This window comes from Limulus polyphemus, unplaced genomic scaffold, assembly GCF_000517525.1.
Source record: "Limulus polyphemus unplaced genomic scaffold, Limulus_polyphemus-2.1.2 Scaffold3677, whole genome shotgun sequence".
In the NCBI taxonomy this organism is placed as follows: Eukaryota; Metazoa; Arthropoda; class Merostomata; order Xiphosura; family Limulidae; genus Limulus; species Limulus polyphemus.
The window spans coordinates 95,975-100,190 of record NW_013669287.1 but is presented as its reverse complement, the minus strand read 5'-3'; the positions used below and the strand labels follow the sequence as shown (position 1 = coordinate 100,190).

The following is a 4,216-nucleotide window of genomic DNA, read 5'->3' as shown; positions in this document are numbered from 1 at the left end:
TTTGATAAGCTTTTAATATGTTATTGTACAAAATGTCTTTTAAAGTATATTTTTGTCCATCTTTTGTTTAGATCCACTGAAACGAAGTGCATGCTCATGCACATTTATATAGTGAGGTGCACGCACATTTCCATAACAGACAAAAACTGAGTAGTTTTATAATAGATTTTAAGCACGGATTGTTGAACATGAGATAAAAGGAAACAGTTCCCCCCACAAGAAATCCTGGTATTTATTCTACACATCATACAAAATTTAAACAAAAAACATCAATACTGCAACTCAGTAACTGCTGCTGGGTTTCCTGTGTAACTTGAATAGAAAAACAAGTGATTTTACACAATCTCTTTGGTCAGTTCTTTACACTGAGTGTTGTAACAAGGAAAAAAAAAATTACTTAATAATGCAGTGTCTTAACCCCATAAGCAGTGAATTGTCAAAAACAAGTTGATAATTTGATAGTTAAATATACATGACTCTAGAAAATAATCAGTGATGTACATAAAGTACTACAAATAGCAATCAATTACTTTAACTATCAATAGGAACTTCCCATCAGTAGCTTATAATGTTTATAATAAAACTACTGTAAACATAACACTTCAAAAAATGTTTGGAAAGTTAGTATTTCAAGATACAACAATCCATCTTTATGTACATTTTTCTCTAAATACACTTGGTTTCAAGTATCACCAGATACTTCATGTTATTAAACAAAATATGTAAAAAAGCATACCAAGTAAAGAGACTCAACTTACGTTTTCTGTATTGAAAGTTTCTATACCTAGAAAAAAGAAAAACACAACCTAAGATAAAAAAGGTTAAAATTAATTAAATTGATAGTACAATGTCAAAACCCTGTTACTCAACAATATTTTTTATTATGCATAAAGAAAAACTAGAGACATTTCTATATGAAATTATTTTATTTCTGCATGCTTTTATATCTATTATTGGAACCTTTTACTTATGTTTGAATATTTTCATTCAATGAGTTTCATACCACATTTATTATAATTTATTACTTCTACTACTCAGTTATGCAATGCCCACAACTTTATGAAAAACACAGAAGCATTTTTTGAAGTAAATGTTTTTCATCAAAAATCTTAATAAACACTGATCTCAATTAGAGCTACATGTATGTATAATAAAAAGTTCAAGACGAAAACATTTGTTTTCCAGACACACAAAAAAGGGACAACAAAAAAACAATGTATTGCACAAAAAACACATGATGAAATCTAAACTCAAGTTCAGGTTTTATCCAGTTACTCAGTGATTTGTGAAATTAAATGGTAAATGAGTCGTACTCATGAGTGTACATAATTAATGGAATAATATCATAGTGGAAAAATATCACACATACTAACTTTTAACACTCACAATAAGAACACATGAAATTAATAAATCAGATTTCTCTCTAATATGTTCAAATTCAGATCTTATCCCACCAAAGAATTACACGAGCATATAATAAGTTATATTCTATCACTGATATGATCAAACAGATATGTGAACATTTTAAAGTGAGGAGCAAAAAGCAATTTTTTAACTAATGTATATGACTGCCTCCAGGATCATTGAGAGCCTGCACAGGCCTCGAGGCAAACATACTCATTGGGCCCCTTTCTCTTTTTTTTTTTTAACATTTCTAAGCACCATTAAAAAGAAGATCCTAAATTAGGACAGCAATGGGCACATAAACAAGGCAAAGTCATAGTCGTTTTTAACTCAGAGTATAAACGTAAAAATGTTAATAGAGTAACATGTAAATATCTATAAAGTAACAATTATATATTAATTATCATTTCAATCATTCTTAATGTATCAAGTGTCTATATGCAGAGAAAAGCCAAAAAATAAGATTTTATATGATTAAATGAATATATAGCCTTAAAGTGCTTTGTGGGCTTTGGGTCAAAACCAGGTTTTATTTGCCCAGGCCCCTGCACCATAAGCCAAAGATAACAATAAAATTAAAATTGTGCAGTATTACATTATAAATATATTTGAGAAATTATATCCATTACAGAACAATGCAAATGTTATAATTTCAGAAAGATAAATGCAGCTGTACGTGCAGCACTCAAAAGAATGTTGGGAATATCTCATCTTTCTAATTAGCTTTCTGAGTCATGAAAGACAAGTGAACAAGAGGTATAGTCTAGTTGCTTAAATCTACAATGTCCTAGGTTTAGACTACCATTTATTGTCCATGCCCAATTGTGGGTAAGCTAGTAATCCCTCTGTAGTAATAACTTTAAAAGTAATTGTATAACCATCCTATATAGAATACGATGAAACCACAAATATACTTAAAGACCACAGACAATAGGGCATTTTTCAAACTTGAATGTGTATATGTATTGCACTAAAAACAATACAATTAAAAAAGTCACGAAGCAATCAATCTCATGTGGCTAAAAGCCATATTTGGTTATGGTTGGCTAACCTTAAGAAAAACTAGCGGAAGTGCCACATGGTGAACTGGGCAGGCAAACCTATGTCACACAGGTAAAGAAAAATGGGAACAGCAGGTGAAGATAGATATAATGTGTCAATCGCACAGTACATGTTTGAACCACAGCTTTCAGACAATAATGTGTCTAATGTTGATATATTAGCCGAAATGTGCAAGAACTGGCAGTTTGTCTGATTTTTCTTGGTATGGAATTGTTTCAACAGTTATATGCTATAATGTCATAAAAGACTGGTTTACACTGCTAATGTCATTGAAAATTGGACGAAATTTACATCCATCAGAACAGTCACATGAGCGATAATATAGTAAATCTATGAGTAAATTTTAGTCCATATTTGTTTTTCAAGTGATGGATCTATAACTAGATGTAGATCTAATATTAACTGATGGACTCTTAATACTGTATTCTGCACATGCTCCGACTTGTATGCATATGACTAAGTATACATTAGAACTGGAAAAGCAAAAATGGCTAGGGTCATATTCTGATAATCAATATTGACATCTCCAATGAAATTTCGTAAAAAAGAAGTGTTATAAACATGAAAAATAAATCCAGTGTGCTTATGAAACCTGAATGATTGCTGACAATTCTATATTGTGATTAAAGCATAAGCTAAAACTTGAGCTTATCCTGTATGCTTCTCCTTTCGAACAGCTGATCAGACACGACTAACATCGCTATTATCAGTATGTGAACAAGAGTGTGATGTACCACTAGCATGAGCCTGGCTGTTGCTCGCTGTGTTTGATGGATCTTCCTCACACTTCGGATACACAGTAGGCACTGCATCTTTCTTAAATGCCAGTTTTTTTGCAAATCCCATATCAAATTGAAATTTATTTTTGAAGTCTGATTCCACGGCAATTTTGGTCAAACTCCATTTATCACGAGTTCTTGATAGGAAGTTTGTCCAGGCCAGGTGCCGTTTCCTGTCTTACTTAAGTGGAAACTCTTCAGAGATACCTCCTTTTGCTTGGGAATATTCCCACATCCATATATAACACAGCAAAAAAACCATAGTTGTTTACACCCTGGAACAACTTACTCATGAATAACTGTATTCAAGACGACTGTCAAATGAAATTTGTAAAGAAAAAAAAACCGTTTTCACAAAACAAACCGACAATTTTTTACGCACAAAATAGCACACAGAGAGGAAGCCAACCACAACTGGCCTTGTTTACCTTGAGTGACGTCACTTGCCTCTGACCCAATTATTCAACCAAGGGATCACAAAGGTTGGCTGTTGCACTAACTTTTGGAGCTTGCAGGGCCGAGGCAAATTATCAAAAAAATGATTTGGCCATAATTTTGAACTTATATTGTGTTTTTAACTGCATGACATCTTTAAAAGTTAAAAATTCTTAAACTTTTGTAAATATATTACAAACATTTGAAAGTAGTACAATATTACCCTCCTACATAGTATGGCAAAATGAAACAAACTCACCCAACCTTAAGACTTACTAACATAACGTAGCTCACTTTGCAAGATAACAAAGCAACTAATTACTATAAATATAAGTTAGGCAAACTAGGACTATCTATCCCAGCTATATGATGTTAATCTTTCCAAGAGTGATTTCTTGCTTTAACAGATGTTATTATAAAAATGTACTTTTTGATGCAATTCCATTTAGATTAAAGGTGTGTGTGCACGCGCGTGTATGTATGTATGTATGTATGTATGTGTGTGTATATATATATATATATATATATATATATAT

General features: G+C 31.9%; 1 long non-coding RNA gene across 1 annotated transcript in view; it reads right to left on the bottom strand.

The window, feature by feature from the left end:
- Nucleotides 1-758: 758 nt before the first annotated feature.
- The window catches only part of LOC106469839, a 40,735-nt gene continuing 37,277 nt past the window's right edge, over nt 759-4,216 (bottom strand). Inside the window, exon 3 of the long non-coding RNA XR_001291452.2 lies at nt 759-784. This is a non-coding gene — a long non-coding RNA (uncharacterized LOC106469839). The remainder of the gene's footprint in view (nt 785-4,216) is intronic.